Below are 17,725 nucleotides of genomic sequence, written 5' to 3'. Positions count from 1 at the left end.
CAGAAACCATGTGAATCCTGTCACTTCTGTGTCCCCTGAGGTAAACACAACACCTGACACGTGCTAGACACTTACAACAGTCAGTTGTTGCTGTGTAATGCTTTCAGTGGCTCAAATAGCAGCAATTTACTCTCATTTGAGTCTCATAGATCGGCTGGAGGTCAGTTACCCGAGATGGGGCTTGGACAGATGGGTGGCTTCAAGCCGCAGGTCTGGCTGGGCTCATCTCCTTGCTGTGAACTGGGCTCCACCTGCCATGTGTGTCCCTAGACAAGGTTCATGAAAACTCTGCAACAGCATGAGCCAAACTAAGTCAGGAGCACACCAGCCACTTGAAACCTGTCTCAACCTCGGACCAGGCTGCGCTCCCGAAACCCGTGCCAGCCAGGCTCAGCCCTGCCAAGCCCCACCATCCACAGCGGCTGCAGGTGCTGGGCTGTGCAAGGGCCCTCCAGAGACGCTGCTGGGGGCTTCGCTGCCTGCCGAGATCTCCCATGGGGTGGCCTGAGTCAATGGGAGCCCCGGAGCCCAGAAGCCCAGAAGCCCTGGGAAAAGGAAGCACATCTAAGCACTAAGCTCACCTCCTCCCCTTTCTCTGGAGTGGGAAGGGGGAGTCTGCCCAGGAATGCCATTTCCTGCTCAACTCAAAGTGAACACTACACCTTTGTGGGCCGTGCTTATTCTCTGAATGCCTTGGGTTTGAAGAGAGCTGGAGGTTGAGTCCCACCCTGAGACCCCATCTCCGGTCTAGACCTGCCTCCCTCACCTCTGCTCCCCCACCCACCCCCTTGCTCCAATCTCCACTCCACCCTGTCAGTTGCCAGTCCCTCCAATGCTCCCTCCCACTGCTGTCCCCCCCCACCCCCTCCCACCCCGGCCCTGCAGCTACCTCTGGCTTCTCGAATCTTCTCTCCCCTTGCCTCCTCCTCCTTCAGATCTGTCTTGAGAACCAGGTGGCTGCTGTGCAAAGATAAAGGCTTTTCTGAGCACTTGCCAGGAAAAAGGCACTGGAGAACCCCTGCCTTTGATTCAACAAACTCCTCCCAGGGTGATTGGCAAACTGGTGGTTGGAAGGAGCCTAGGCTTGTCTGGGTTCTGGGCTCCCCTCACTTTACAGATGGAGAAACTGAGGAGGGGAAATCATGATAAATAACCACTAGCCTTCGAGCCTCTCTAATCAGCTTGCAAAGATTCTCACAACCGATAATTTCTCCCACTCCCAGGAACCCTGTGGGAACCCTGTGAAGCTGGCTGGACAGATCTTATTATCTTTCCAATTAATGGAGGCCCAGAGAGGGCAGCTGACCACACCAGGGTTGAAGTTAAAGCAAGAACAGAGTTCTGACAAGAATGGATCCCCTTGTTATCTTCCCTTGCCCCCCACTTCCACTGGCCTAAGGGATGGAGAGGAGATAGGAAATCAGAGCAGTCTGCCTCCAGTGAGTAGGCATCCCCTTTGTGACATCCTTCCCCATCAGCCCCCCAGGGTCACTGTGGTCACCTGTTTTCTTCATCCCTCCATCTTCACCTCCAGTCACATGTTGTGGAGGGTGGGCCAGGTCAGGGCAGCCCCAGGCACACAGGAGGGTGCGCAGAGCATGGCTGGATGGACTGGTGTCTGAGAAATGTGCACATGGTGGGCATGACCAGAGCTGGTGGGAGCCCAGGGGCTGAGAAAGTCTGTTCATGAGAAATAAAATGCATCTAACCCTTCCTCCTACCTGTGCCCTCTCTCCGGAGTGGGAAGCCTGCTGGGGAACTTGTGATTTTCTGTTCATTTGTAAGCTGGGCGGCCTCTGCTGACGCCAGCCTCACCCCTCCCTCTGGAGTCCCTCCTGCTCTGCTCCCCCTTCTTTCACCCTCACAAGCCATCCCAGACCTCTGCCTTCCAGAGCTTCAACCTTCTGGGTCCTCGGTTCCTGCTGGTCGTCTGGAATCCTCCAACACTGGGAAAATGGGGGCCAGGAGGAACACTCCCAGGCTCTTTACTTACTGATTTGCAGCTGTCTCCAGCAGAGGGGCCTGGCCTTCATGAAAGGCTGTCCCTCTGGTGGTCTCTGGACTCCCTCTGGCAGGGGTGCCTGCAAGGGCCCAGCTAGCTCAGGCATCCCATCCCTCCGTTTCTCTCCCTTTCTTCAGATCATCCCTCCAGTGGCACAAGGCTTCTCCATGTATATACAAACTGCTCAAACCTTTCCCATCCTTGGCCTAGAAACAGGTCTCTGAACCCTCCTGGCCCTCAAGCTACTTCTCTCTTCCCATCAGCAACAAGTGTCTGAAAACAACGTCCTGCCTCTCATTCCAACCCACGCTGTCCAGCTGCCTGGAAAAGCCATTCTGCACACCTGCTTCAGCTGAAAACTCCTACTTGATCTTCAAGGTCTGCTTGGTCATCTCCTCTTCTAAAATGCTGGGGTAGATGCTATCCTTAAATGGCTACTCCCCTTTTCTTTGCCTGTGGGCTTTCTCTGGCATCACAGCATCCAAGTGGAGAGGACTTACATCCCACTGGGACTGGTTGGGGTTGATGGTGAGGGTCAGTGGTAACAGCTCTAGCCTCCCAGCCACCAGGAAGATGGTACCGAGGTGTCTCCATGCAGCTCCTCATAGGTCCCCAGTGGGGCTAAGTCTGCAGCCCACAGAGGCAACCACTCAGCAACACTCCCTCTGTGGCTTTTCTGCCCTCCCTGTGTCATTCTTTGCACTTCCTCACTGGGCTTCCTGAATTGGACCCTAAATGAGCTACTAGAACTCAGACCCTTATGTTGGGTCTGTTTTGGGGCCCCCACTTTAAGATAGACATCTTCATCACTTACCCCTTCCCAAGGGAGTTAAGTGCTCTGATGTCCTTTCAGACACTTCTCATGACAGAGTCTTCCTCTGGGTCAAGACTGGGCTCCCTGAGGCTAAGGTGGTGTCCTTGTCATCCAGTGCATCAGTCCAGTGAAGAGATGCTTAATAAATGTTTCTTAAGAGAATGAGAAAGTGAATGAATGCATGAGTGAATGAACAAAAATAGTTGTTTCTCTAGGGTATCTAAGCTGGGTGTCTGCTGGAAGAGGTTCATGCCCATGTGTCTGGCCCTACCAGAGTCAGCCTCTGACCACATCAAAAGGTCTATAAACTGCACCTCCAGCACCCTCAAAGCCTTCACTCTGTTACCCCAGTCCACTGTTCACAACAACCAACTCTGTATAATCAGGACATCCTCCTGCTAGGAAAAGTCTCCAGACTCAGCAGGAGGTTCCAACTCCAGTTAAATAAAGGTTAAATAACCAAGTAAAATGCTATTATAATGTGATATAATTCAATGTCGCCTCCCAGAAAATGTCACTTGGGAGAGATAGATTTATCCCAGCTGGACTCCAGGGCTCATTCAGAAGCCCTCGGACAACCACCTATTCACAGCTGATGAGAGCAAGCCCTGGAAAATGGTAATTTCTACACATCAATTTATTGAGCCCACACGCATGGGTTGGGGCTTCCGGCAGGAGGGATTAAGTCATTGCAGGGGAACTGAAGTCCCTGCTGCCAACTGAGATCAACGGAGTTGCACAGACCACATTTAGTTTTGATGTCCCTGGGGGGTGAGATATTTGAAGCACATCCAGAATACCCAGGTCTCAAAACCCTGGGCCAGTGAAAGAACATTCTCCAGGGGAGGTAACTGAGGCCATGTATGTGGAGTCATTGGCAGACCTGCGACTCTGAGCCTGAATCCATATAGCTCCTGCCTTACCCACGGCTTTTCTGAAGAGGAGGCTAAGTAAGAATCACACTGAAAAGACAAACAAACAAACAAAACCCTGAATCTCTTCATAGCCTGTGTGATGGATGGGGGAGAGATCTGGTGTTGGCCTCCCCACCAAATCTCTTCCCTTCCCTTAGTCTGTTTGTTCATCTATACCAGGAGAAGGTTGATGATGTCTAATGTTTTTCTACTTCCAAAAATATGTTACTCTGGGCTTCAATTTCTTGTCTTTCAAGTGGGCATAATGTTCTACTTCCCCAAATGTTGTGAGGGTCAGATGAGAATCAGAAGCTTGTTGGTATAGCTGTTTGAAACAAACTCTGGCGCAGTATGTCGTGCCTCACATATCAACAGCAAAGTGATGCTTGGAGGAGAATCAGGGCCACATTTGAGCTGCTGCAAAGGGAAACTAATTTATTAGGTCCCAGATAAGAAGGTCTAGACACAGGGGAGGGGTCTCAGGCTGAACTATAGTGCTTGGACTCCTTGAGATGTTCCCTTTAAAATGAGAGAGATGTTTAAGGCAAAATCCTCTTTGCTGCCAGAGCAAGTTGGATGGAATCACAGATCAGAGGCTCTCTGTCCAAGGATACTTGGAAGTTCTGGGCTATGGGCAAAGATCTGGGGTGGAGGAAGGGAAAAAGGAACACAGAGGAGGAGGTCAGGGCAAGGACAATCTCCTTTTGTGGTGCAAAAACTGACAAAAGTGTGACCTCTTGGGTCAGAAATGCCTGAAACCAAATGCTGGATCCATCACTCATTAGTTAAATGACTGAGAGAAACTCACTTTTCTAAACCTCAGTTTTCCATGACTGTGAAATGGAGGATGAGAATGACACCCGTGTGGCAAAGTTCTCAGCACCACACCCAGCCCAGGTCATTTTTAGCAGTGGTTGCAATAGCAGCAGGAGTAGTTACTATAAATCGATGAAGTGATGTGTTCCCTAAAGAGGGGACGCAGAAGTTATCCTACCAACTGTGGGGATAGAAGGAGAAAAGGCCATGGTTTTGGAGAAGAGCAAAAGGGTTGGCCCAAGCAGAGCGAAATCTGGAGCGGCACAGAGATCCAGACTATGCAAGTGAAGGAGTGCAGTTAACAGCTTTTGATTATGTTAATGATAGTAGGAATTATTCATATCAGTCCAGCAGCAATTATATTAGTGGCAAGAACAGTTATGAATCCGTGTTCTAATGGTGGCTATAATGAGTATAGTAATAAGAAGCTGAAGGCTAATTCCATCTAGTAGATGAATCAAGAAGAAATTTAAATGGAGAATTACGAGTGAATCATTGTTCTGTGTACAATTGCAAAAAGAAAAGAAAAGAAAAAAAAAGGTGACAGTGTTAGAGCAATGGGAGAGAGGAATTCAAATGGCTCAGCCTGACAGTGAATGACTACCCATGAAGCTCTGAAAGTAAAATTATGTTCCCAAAATTCCACAGAGAGGGATAGTGGATCCCAGACCCAAATTCAATTCAATCTGATACCAAAACTTCATCCATTTGTCAAAGTTGATCAATTTTGAGTCTTTGTCAATGACTGACCTCCCTTGCCCAGCAAGAAAGGACCCAGAACAGCTCAGGACACAGGGGTGTGGACATCCAGGGTGAGATTCTTTTCAATGTTGATTGGGCTATATATAGGATATACAACCAGGAACTATGGTTTTCAAAACTAGAATGCAGAATTACTTCTAAAATGGGGGCAAAACCCACATACATTGCCATACGGAAGTTATAAAGTCGTTATATTATTATGGGGGTCGTTATAGAAGTGCCCTTAGAGATCATAAGGTGCACCCCTTCATTTTAAAGACAAAGAAGTGGAGATCCAGGTGGCGAAGATAACTTGCCCAAGGTCATGGCGTGAGCAAATGGTAGGAGTCAGGGACTAGATTCATATTTTTTTGAACTTCCTCCAGTGTTTTCCCCATCGTGGCTTGACAACTTTCTCTACGCATTTGTAAACGTGCAGTGGTCTAGATAACATACTGAGTAGATGTAATGAGCTGTGTTTCCCACGTGTCTTGACACCATTAGCCAGAAGATACCTGGTTATCTTCCTGGGCTTAACAAAGCTGCTACCCCCCAGCCCCGCCTCAATGGGGGGGGGGGGGGGTGACTCTGTCCGTGGTGCTGAAAGAATGTTTCAGAAGCTGTATTCCCATCATAATTTCCCTATTCTGTCCCTACGCTGTGAAAGATGAATGGAGAGTAGAGGGGCTAAGTACTACTGAGGATGATGGAGTGAAATTTTTTTAGTCAATTTTATTGCATTATAATTTACAGGCAATAAAGATTGACACATTTTAAATGTACAGCTCAATAACTTTTGACAAATCTATACACATGTGGATTACACTATTCTAATTAAGATATAGAAAGCTGCCCCATGTCCTTTGTCTGCCAATCTCTTCCCACCTCTCCCCATCCAGTATGGTGAGGTATAATGGGGCAGAACAGGTATAGTGGGTGGTAGGACCATGGGAGAGGAACATGCCAGTCAGATAAGTCTTCCTGGGGAGAATGAACTTGAATCTAATACGAGTAGGTGTTAGCCAGGCAAAGAGGTGATGGGAGAGAGAACTCCAGGTCTGTATACTGGGTTGGTGTTACTCTTGTATCTAACTCTTTTAAGCTTTATAGTTTTGAATGAGAAGAACATTTCTTTAACTCTCTGCAATCGCATCTCACTTATACGCTATTATCTTGAAGCCATCCAAGCTCACAGCTTTGTTTATGAAAATAACAGCCAAAAAAAAAAAAAAAAAGAAAATAACAGCCAACCTTTCTTCCCAAGGGCCAACTTTTATTCTTCAGTGGCTATACCAGTGAGGAAAGGAGGAAAAACAACCCCAATCTACCTTCCACCTAGGGAGAGGGGGATTGAGCTGGGCTGCTGAAGAGTAGAGTAAGTCACATCTGCCACTATAGACCCTAAAAGGCTTTTGGAAAAACAGACCCAAAATGGTTCCTGAGAAATTTGAAAAGGTTTTAGATACATATGTACACATACACAGACATCAAACTATACACATAGAAGCATGTTGACATGGTTACCTATAAGTAGATGTACATTCCCACATTCATACCCTGCCGTACACACACAGATGCACATATGTATGTGCACCTTTTAAGTAACACCAAGTGACTAAACAAATGGGGGCATTTCATGATGTGACCCTGCTTCATGATGTGATCCTGCTTCCATAAACTGTTAGCTCCAAGTAGCAGTGAACCATGGGAATTCGATGAAGTCATTAATTGTGAGTTTGGGCAGTCACTTCTACTTTGGGTCCTTTAGGTTCCTCATCTATAAATAGAGGTAGGAGTGGGAGTGGGTGAGGGTAGATATTGGATTGACTGATTCCTTAAGACCTTTCCAGCTCTAAAAAAAAAAAAAAAAAAAAAAAAAAAAAAGAACTTTCCAGCTCTCACATTGCAGGACTGTACCTGTAAAAAGAAGATAACAGTAGAATTTTCCTTGGAGAGTTGCAGGAAGATTACATGTAAAGTGCTAGATATAGGGCAAGGTATGGTCAGTCTTTTTAATCTTAGCCATTCTGCTAGGTGAATTTCATATCTCACTGTGGTTCTAATATTCATTTTCCTAATGAATACGACTGTGGAGTATATTTTCATGTGCTTGTTTGCATCAACTTTGCTATATCTGCTTGGATGAGGTATTTGTTTAAATTTTTTGACCTTTTTAAAAATGCGTTGTTTGTTTTCTTATATGGAGTTTTGAGAGGTCTTTATATATTATGGATACATGTCTTTCAGCAGACCTGACTTGCAAATATTTTCTTTTTCAGTCTGTGGCTTATCTTTTCATTCTCTTTAAAGGTGTCTTTCAAAGAGCAGCATTTTTTTTATCTTGATGAAGTCCGATTTATCAGTTTTTTTTTCCTTTTTGAATTGTGCTTTTGAAGTTATATCTAAGAAATCTTTGCCTAAGCCAACATCATAACATTTTTTCTATACTTTCTTCTGAAGCTTTATAGTTTTATGTTTTACATTAACTATGGATCAAAGTTCTCTCTCTCTCTCTCTGGATATCTGATTGTCCCAGAATTATTTGTTGGGAAAATCTACTGCTTTTCAGCTGAATTGTTTTACACTATTGTAAAAAAAAAAAATCAGGTGTTGGTATATGTGTGGGTCTATTTCTGGCCCCTATTCTATTCCATTGATCTCTCTGTCATTCCTGATGCCAATATTACACTGTCTTAATTACTGCAGATTTGTAATTGGTCTTGAAACCAAATACTGTTAGTCCTCTAACTTTAAAGTTTTTTGAATATTATAGGTTTTTTTGCATTTATCTATAGATATTAGAATAAGTTTGTTAGTATCTGAAACAAAAGAGACTATTGGGTTTCTGATTGGGATTGATTGCATCTATTTAACAATTAGGACAAAACTGATGGTGTTTTATAGTTTTCAGTATACAAGACTTGTACATATTTCATAAGATCTGTCCTTAAAATTTTCATTTTTTATGCTATTGTGATGGTATTGTTTTTATAATCTTTATTTCTTTTTTAAAAGATTTTATTTATTTGAGAGAGAGAAAGAGAGAGTGTGTGAGCAGGGGGAAGGGCAGAGGGAGAGGAAGAGGCAGAGAATCCCAAGCAGACTCCACATTCAGTGCCCAGTCCAATGCAGGGCTTAATCTCAGGACCCTGACATCATAACCTGAGCTGAAACCAAGAGTCGGATGCTTAACCAACTGAGCCACCCAGATGTGTTATAATCTTTATTTTTGATTATTTGCTGCTAGCATATGGAAATACACCTGATATTTGCATATTGATCTTGTATCCTGCAGTCACTTACCTATTAGTTCTACTTTTTTGTATTATAAATTCCATCAGGTTTTCTACATAAATGATCAAGTTGTATGTGAATAAAGGCAGTTTGGTTTTTTCCTTTTCTTGCTGAGTGATTTTAACTTTTTCCTTGTTTTATTGCACTGACCAAAGCTTTAGTATAATATTGAATAGCAGTGGTAAGAGCAGAAATTTTCCCTCTTCCTGATTTTAAGGGTAAAGCATTATGTCTTTCACCATGAGTATGATGTGAGCTATAAGGTTTTTGTAGATGTCCTTTATAGGCTGAGGAAGTTCACTTCCATTTCTTGCTTACCAAGTTTTTATTAAGAATGAATGTTGGATTTTGTCAAATGCTTTCTCTGGGTCTTTTAAGATAATCATACAGTTTTTTTTTTTTTTTGCTTGTTTGTTTTTAGTTTGTTAATATGATGAATTACATTGATTGACTTTCAAATGTTAAACCAATTCTTCATTCCAGGCATAAGTCCCAATTAGTTATGATATATTATCCTCTACATGTATTCCTGGATGTGAGTTATTATAATTTTGTTTAGATATTTTACATTTACCTCCATGATAAATATTGTCGTAGTTTTCTTTTTGGTTTCAGGTTTTGGTATAAGGGAAATGATGGCCACAAAGAATGAATTGGAAAGTATTCACTCATCTTCATTTTGGAGAAAAACCTCGTGTAGACTTGGTATTATTTCTTCCTTAAATGCTTAGTAACATTCACTGGTGAAGCCCTCTGAAGTTGGATTTTTCTTTAGGAAAAGATTTCTAATTTCAAAATATATTTAATAGGTTCACAACTATTCACATTACATATTTCTTCCTGAGTGAACTTTGTTAGGTTATCCTTTTAAGGAATTATAATCTATTTCTTCTAAGATGTCAAATTTATTGGTTTATATGAACTTATTGTTTATAATATTCTGTTAATTTTTTAATATCTGGGAAATCTATACCAATGTCACTTCTCTCATTTCTGATATTTGTAGTTTGTGTCTTTTCTCTTTTCTCCTTATCAGTTTGGCTAGAGGCTTGCCAGTTTTTTTGATCTCTTCAAAGAACTAGCTTTTGCTTTATTGGTTTTCCCTGTTGTTTTTCTGTTATTTATTTAATTGATTTCTACTCGGATCTTAATTAATTCCTTTATTCTCTTTACTTTGGGTTTTGTTTGCTCTTCCTTTTTCTAATTCATAAGATTGAATCTGACATCATTGAGTTGAGACCTTTTTTCTTTTCTAGCATATGCCATTTGTGATACAGTAAAGGCCCTAAGTACTGATTTAGTGGCATCTCACAAATTTTGATACATTGTTTCTAATTTCCCTTTTGATTTCTTTTCTTTGACCTATGGGCTATCTAGAAATGTGTTTAATTTCCAAATAGTTGGTGGCTTTCCAGGGGGTCTTTCAGTTATTAATTTCTACTTCAATTCTATTGTAGTTAATATATTTGTATTGTTTGAATCCCTTTAAATTCATTGACACCTTTTTATGGCCTAGATTATGATTTATCTCAGTAAATGATCTATGTGCATTGGTAAAAAAAAAATGTGTATTCTGCTATTATTTGGAATTTTCTATAGCTGGTGATTAGGTCCAGTTGATTATGTTGTTTAAATCTTTAAAATCTTTTGCTATAACTTTGAATTTCTCTATTTCTCTTTGCCATTCTATCAGTTTTTGTTTCATGTATTTTGGTTGTTATCGGTTGCATAAACATTGAAGATTGTATATTCTCCTAGTGAAGTGACTTCTTTATCGTTATTAAATTATCTTCTTTGCTTCTGGTAATAATATTTTTCTTATATATACTTTGATACTCATATACAATTCTAGCTTTCTTTCAATTAATGCTTGCAATTAATTTTCAAACATTTTACTTTTAGTCAATATATGTTTTTATATTTAAAGTGTTTTCTTTTGTAGATGATATCTAGTTGGGTCTTTCCTTTTTACCCAATCTGATAACCTCTGTCTTTTTTTTTTAATTTTTATTTATTTATGATAGTCAGAGAGAGAGAGAGAGGCAGAGACATAGGCAGAGGGAGAAGCAGGCTCCATGTACCGGGAGCCTGATGTGGGATTCGATCCCAGGTCTCCAGGATCGCGCCCTGGGCCAAAGGCAGGCGCTAAACCGCTGTGCCACCCAGGGATCCCCATAACCTCTGTCTTTTAAATGACATGTTTGGAGTATGCTGGGTTATTGTGAGCATCAGCATATTCAAAAATAAATAAAATTTAACTCCCCCTCCACACTTCTTCAGCGATGTCTATTGCACAGCTTTTAATCATTTATACTTGGCTCTCCATCATGTCCCTCTTCATGGCCTTTATTACAATACATCATATAATATATACTTTCATATGGTTCCTGTTTGTTATTTTTCCAACTAGCAACAAGTACCAGGATGGAAGACACTAACAAATAAATTAATGAATTAGTGTTGAGTGAGTGATATCATGTTCCATGATGACTCTTCATAACCTTATAATCCTGTACACCCCCTCCCCCAGGCTATCTCCCTTTGCCTGACCCCTGGTGCCCTCAAGAGAGGAACCTGAATCTTAGGCTGGCAGTGGGCCTGAAATGGACAGCCCACACCTCAACCTAGGCCTACCTCCTGAGGTCTCCCCACCTCTGCCTTCTCTGCTCTGGTCTATGAATACACACACACAGGTCCTTTCCCTCCCAACACCCTGAGAAGCAGTCCATACCACCAAGCGGAGCAGAGCAGTGGGCTTCAAGTTGGCCCCCACCAATTGGCTTCACAATTTGAGTCTGTTCTCTGGTGGAGAACACATGATCATTGCCCTCTCCCTTGTCTCCAACACACACCAATGAGCAGAACAAGGAGAGAGTCCCAGAGCTGGGCTGCCAAGATTAGCTGCAGCTGAAAAGTAAAGACTTGAGCTTTTGGTGGATTTTTTCTCCCCAGCAGTATAATTATGGCTCAAAATCACTACAGATTCTGTGTGATCTGAAGCCTTTGTCATATACCCTATGTATTATAGCTCCTCCAAAATCTCTTCCTGTTGCTCTAACTTGGGGCTGGAGTCTTCAGGAGGCTCTTGGGGAGGACAGAGGCACAGCAACTAGTCCCTGTTAACGTCACACATGGTCCTTACTGTGGGAGGTTAGTGCAGGGAGGCACAGTTCCCACATTGACTGGTCAACAGGCCCATTGACACCTGCTCTGTGCCAGGCCTGTCCTGGGTTCTGGGGCTGCAGGGCTGGCTTGGTCATCACCCCTCCCCTTGGGGAGCTCAGCGGGGGGCTGGTGGATGAATCACCAGTAGAGGCCCAGAAAGGGTGTGCGGGCCTTACAGTCAGACAGGGGGCTCGGTTAGGCTAGAACCCAGGACCCCTAATGCCGGGCTACCCGACCAAGACTTGTATCCAGGTGCCATGCCAGTGTTAGGGGTCAGGAGATGTTTCCTGGGGAAAGATCTTCCCTCATGATAGGAACTGTACATGGAGGTGGAATCCAAAGGAAAGAGGTTTGGCCAACCCCACCCCACCCAGGTCCAGGCACCTGCTGGCCACTCCTTTCCCGGCTCCACCCAGTGCTCTCCCCCAGGAATGCCCTGCACCAGTGAGGAACTTTCCACTTGAAGGTAACAACAAATGGGCTGAGCAAAAGGGAATCTGCTGGCTCAGCTGAGAACAGAGGGGTAGGTCTACCCAGAGCCTATTTCTCTGACGTTGTCTCCTCCCTGCCTTCTTCCCCAGGTAGCCTTCACCCCTGGCCTCCAACACCCACCCTCCACGGAGCCAGGAGAAACGTGTAGGCGATCTCTGTTGGAGGAAAAGGAAGGATCCCCTTCCCAGAAACCCTGGCAAACAGCTGGCCTTTCACTGGCCTGAGCTGGGTCACCCAGCTGAACCAGTCAGGTGCCAGAAGGATGGGCATAGGCTGACTACTTACAGCAATCGGGTCCCACCCCTGGAGCTGGGGGTGGGTCGCTCAGACCCATGTGGCTGAGAAGGGCACAGGGCAGATCCCCGAAGGCGAGTCTGGTGGGCTTGGTGGGAGGAGATGAGGGGAAACTGGGGAAGCAGCAGAGCGCTGTGACACAGGCCACCTCCTGAGCTGAAGAGTAGCATCCAATCAATGAGAAGCCCTCCCTGCCACTCCGGTCCCACCTGCCCTGTCCTGCCTTGTGTCCCAGCCTGAATGGCTTATAGTCCCCACAGCCCACCATGCTGGCTCATGATGCCATTCCTGGGTCCTGACTGTGCCCTCTCCTGGGATTCTCTTCTTTCATGACACGTCAGATCCCTACTATGACCCTGAGAACCACATAACTGGGATCATCCCTGTTAGGGGTTCCCATGACCTTTTATACCCACTGCCATAACATCACTTGCAACCCTGTCATGTTAGGTTTCCGTGTCTGCCCTCCCCAAATAGGTGTGCCCTCTCCTGCTCCCCACACACAGCTTGTGAGTTCCTGGAAAGTACAAGCTGAGTCTTAATTAATCACTCTATTCCCAGCCTCTAGCCACTACCTAGTTTAAAGAAGAAACTCAGAAAAGATTTGTTGAATGAATGAACATGCTATTTCTGTTGAATACCTGGTTGCTGTGTAGATATTTGCATTTTTACAAAGGACAAAATGGCAAGCCAAAGTGATGAAGCTCCAGTGGTGAAATTTCAGGCACCAGTGAGCTGGGCCTGGAAGCTTCTTCAATTGTTTAGTGCCTAGGGGAGGAAGTGGCTGTCACAGCAGGTGGAATCTTCCATTCATTGCTTTCCAGTGCAAAATTAGGAAAACAATCACATTGTCTCTTGAAAAACATTAATGTGTCATGGAAACAAATGTGTTTCCCTTTGGCTTTCTGGAAGAGAACACTTCTCTAGTCCTTGTCAGGTTTTCCTGCGGCGGGCGGGGCGGGGTGGGGTGGGGTGGTTCCAATCAACAGAACCGCCTTCCTGACTTCCCTGTGGGCTGTGAGGGTGGTGCCCCGGCTGACTCTAAGGTCATCTCAGCTCTCCTGACCTCACAGCCACCGGTCCTCCCTGCCCTGCCTGGGCGTGAGGTGTCTGATGTTATCTGGGAGTTGAAGGAGCCAGATTCCACAGCTCACACATTTCCACATGGAATGCACTTCTTTGGCTGCTCTCCTGAGTTGATCTTGGCCCATTCTGATCACTGAGTCCCTCCCTGGTCATCTGACCAAGCTCCACATGCAACACCTCATTATCCCAATCCCTTTGTCTGTCCTCCTCCTAAGCTGTGATCTTCCCTAGGCCTAACTGTATCCCCAGCACCTGAAAGCAGATGTGTCAGTAAGAGATTATGGAGGGAAAGGACCGATGAATAAATGTATAAAATCACTGCACCCCAATCCCTTCCCTACTACTGTTGTAATAGCAAGAGTAGCACCAGTAATTCTTTCACTTCTGGAATATATACTACAGTGCCAGGCCCCACAGCTGGCCCCCTGGATGCATCAGTTCTAACAACTTCACAATCTTCTCAATAGTTGGCTTGATTATTAGGTCCATTTTACAGAAGGAGGCACACTGAGTTCAGGGAGGTCAAGGATCTCATTCAAAGCAAACTTTGGACAGAGTAAAGAAGCCAGGATTTGAACTTGAGGATGTCTGGCTCCAACCTTCTCATTTACTGAGGACCTACTATGTGCCAGGCACTGTCCTTGGTCTGGGGATACAGAAGGAAGCAGGACAGGCCTGGCCTTTCTGTCTCCCTGGGATATTGTGTGCCCCCTCTCCAGGAGGGAAGTGGACTCCTAAGGATACAGATGGCAGCACTGAGTATTGAGGGGCGCACGCGCACACACACACACACACACACACACACACACACAAGCTCACCAGGCCTTCAGGGAAGCCCTCAGGCATGGGAAATCCCAGCCTCCATTCCTGAGGAAGGAGCTGAGGTTCAGAGAAGCTCAGGAGTTCACCCACACCCACTGGCTGGGAAGCTGGGAAGCAGAGCTGGGGCCCTAACACCTGGTCTGGGCCTACCTCACCCCTGTCGCCAGTCCTATAGGGGTTAAGCCTCTGACATCTTGGCCAGGGTGGCTGTAGGACAAAGTAAGGATGAACTTAAGGAGAACTTAAAAACAAATTGGATCACATCACTTCCCCCAGTCATACTCTGGACCAGCACCTGTGAAGTCCTTCGTGGCCTGGCCGCGCCCTAATCTCTACCCTCATATCAAGTATCTCACTCTCCCTCCCTGCTCCCTACCTCCTGCTCCTGGCAGTTCCTAGAGCAAGTCCTTCTCCTGCAGGTCAGACCTGGAACGTTCTTCTCCCTCTCTGTCCCCCTCGTCCACCCCCCACAGCACTCTCCATACAGTAGACAAAAGCAGTATGGACACTCCACACAAACCCAGTGGCCGGGCACCCCAGCTTAAACTTCTCTCATGGCCCCTACTGCCCTGGGATAAGCCACTGGATCTTGGCACAGCCACATGGTCCCTCTTGACCTGATCCTTGTCACATTCTAGCTTTTCTCCATGCCATAAGCACCTTCCTGCTTCAGGGCCTTTGCCTAGGTGGTTCCTGCTACCAAGGAAGCTCTTCTCTTTCCTTTCGGATTCAGTTTAAACTGAATTTCTTTTTTTTTTTTTTTAATAGAGAATTTACTTTTTATTTGTTTATTTTTAAAGATTTTATTTATTTAATTGAGAGAGAAAAAGAAAGTGAGTGAGAGTGAGAAGGAGAGAGAATTTGAATCTCCATGCCCTTCGATTCAGGGCTTGAGATCATGATCAACTGTGAGATCATGACCTGAGCTGAAACCAAGAGTCAGATGCTTAACTGACCGAGCCACCTAGGTGCCCCTAAACTGAGTTTTTTAAGTGAGGCCTTCCCTGGATACTGACCAAAAAAAGCTTTGGTTCCTTCCCTTCATGTTCTCCCATTCTCTCCCTTCTAAGGAACACCCTAGTTTCAATGATATTTTCATCTGTTTATCTATTTACGTCTGCCACTCCCCTGGACTCTGCTCTGTGTAGGAACAGGGCACATCGTGTTGTATGCTTTGTACCTAGCACATAACTGATTTGAAGGTCTTAAGTATGGCACAAATTATAAAAGGGCCTCATATAACGGGAATTGGCAAAGCTTGGAGCAGCAGGCGTCTCAGCACTGCTGCCTAAAAGTAAAACTGTCCGATCACTGTGGAAACCACACAGACAGTTTCTTTTAAGAGGTCAAACATCTGCCTGCCAGAGGACCCAGCTATCTCCACCCAGGCTCTTCCCTGCAATGGAAGGAGGCATCTGCTCCTACAAAGGTATATTCCTGAATGCTCATTGCACCTTTGTTTGTAATGGTCCCATATGTCCACCAACAGGAGAATTTGCTTTTCTGAACAAATCAAGGTGTATCTATACTATAGAATATTCCTCAGCTGTGAAAAGGAACAAACTATTATACAAACACCAATGTGGATGAATCTCAAAATTATGAGTGACTCTATGATTTGATTTGTGAGTCTAGAAGATGCTCGCTAGTCTGTAGGGAGCAAACAGCTTGGTGGATGCTTGAGGGCATTGTAGGAAGCTGGCAGAGGGGCACAAGGAAATTTAGGATGGGTTGGATATGCTCATTGTGCTGGTTGCGGTGATGACTACAGGGGTGTAGACATTTGTCAAAGCTCTCAAGCTGTGTTCTTTCGATATATGCAGAATAATGTAGACTGATTTTATTGCAATAAAGCTATTCTTTTTAAGTTGAATACCCCCAGAGAGCCTGAACGAGACTGACACAATGGGACAGGCTCCTTTTCCCCAACACACGTGGGACCCACTGGTGACCCTGTTCACTGAAGGTCGGGATGTCTCCATGGTGACACACGCAGGGACCTGACAAGTATTTAACCCTGCTTGATTCCACTGATCGCTTCTCCCAGGAAGATCATAACATTTTGACACCTGTGACAAACTTGACGACTCAAGTCTATATCAAAGACCAACTGACATGCCAGGCAGATCCCACCTGTGCACTTTGGGTGGGGGGATACCCATACGAGGCCATTTCGTCTTGAGCTTGTCAGAGAGGCTGTTCCCGGTGGAAAGAGGTGGGGAGATCCTGTAGGTCATGGAGAACCTGGATGCACTTGGTTCATCCTGTGATTTGCGAGCCCCGATGGTAGACAGCTGCCTTCCTGATTGGCTGTGATAGACACTCACGGGTTATTCTAAGGCATCCACCGTCCTATTGTTTGCCGCCAATAGGCAGCCTAGCAGGGGCCCAGAGCTGTGGCCGGCACCTGGACCCATCCCCTTGCAGGGGCCCTGGAGCCTGGGCTCAGTACTTCAGTCCTGGGCCCCAGTCCCGCCTGTCTTTTCTTCTTTTCCTGCCACCACGCAGGGAGCCTGAGGAGCTGATGAGGGCTTTTCTGCTCCTTCTGCGAGGCTTGCCTCTCAGCCTTTTAAATGGCCTACCCTTGTCTTTGCCCATGGGGCTTGGGCAGAGCAGACCTGGGCCATCAGCTCAGGGGTCTCACGCTCACCCTCCATGGCTGAGGGGGGCTGCAGTCACAGCAGGGAGACCTTTGCTTCCTCTAGATCATGTGGAAAAAAGACACCTGAGCATTCGACTTTCTAGCACCCCCACCACTTGCCTCACAGCTGCAGGCGACAAAACCCTGTCTATGAAGGGGAGACAACTTTTGTGGTGCAAGTGACCCTGCCCACCAGGGCACACGACGGGCCTCAGACAATCAGAGCCCCCCACCCCGAGATTTGATGTGTGGGCATGTGGCGGGAGACTTGTCTCTCTGGGATCATAGCTCATGGGACCTTGGAGACTTGGGTTGCTGCCTCTTCCTGGCACTGCACAGAAAGCCCACCTGAGGGGGCACCTGGGTGGCTCAGTGGTTGAGCACCTGCCTTTGGCTCAGGTCATGATCCTGGGGTCCTGGGATCGAGTCCCACATTGGGCTCCCCGCAGGGAGCCTGCTTCTCCCTCTGCCTGTGTCTCTGCCTCCTTCTCTGTGCCTCTCATGAATAAATAAATAAAATCTTAAAAAAAAAAAAAAAAGCCTGCCAGAAAAGGATGTCAACAAAGGGAAGTGGAGCTAAGAGAAGGAAGGAAGCAGGACCCTAGGGAGAGGCTTGAGTCCCTGCCTCCAGCCATGCCTAAAGC

At 45.7% G+C, this 17,725-nt stretch overlaps 1 long non-coding RNA gene across 1 annotated transcript; it reads right to left on the bottom strand.

Moving 5' to 3' along the window:
- Nucleotides 1–1,507: 1,507 nt before the first annotated feature.
- LOC140633045 (uncharacterized) lies at nucleotides 1,508–12,800 on the bottom strand. Its single transcript, XR_012030689.1, has 3 exons — nucleotides 12,524–12,800; nucleotides 2,817–2,968; nucleotides 1,508–1,680 (listed from the first exon to the last, which is right to left on the bottom strand). It is a non-coding gene; the product is annotated as an uncharacterized lncRNA (long non-coding RNA).
- Between the last annotated feature and the right edge of the window lie 4,925 nt (nucleotides 12,801–17,725).

Source organism: Canis lupus, chromosome 5 (assembly GCF_048164855.1).
Source record: "Canis lupus baileyi chromosome 5, mCanLup2.hap1, whole genome shotgun sequence".
In the NCBI taxonomy this organism is placed as follows: domain Eukaryota; kingdom Metazoa; phylum Chordata; class Mammalia; order Carnivora; family Canidae; genus Canis; species Canis lupus.
Note: the sequence above shows the minus strand (reverse complement) of the source record. Positions and strands in the feature narration are given on the sequence as shown.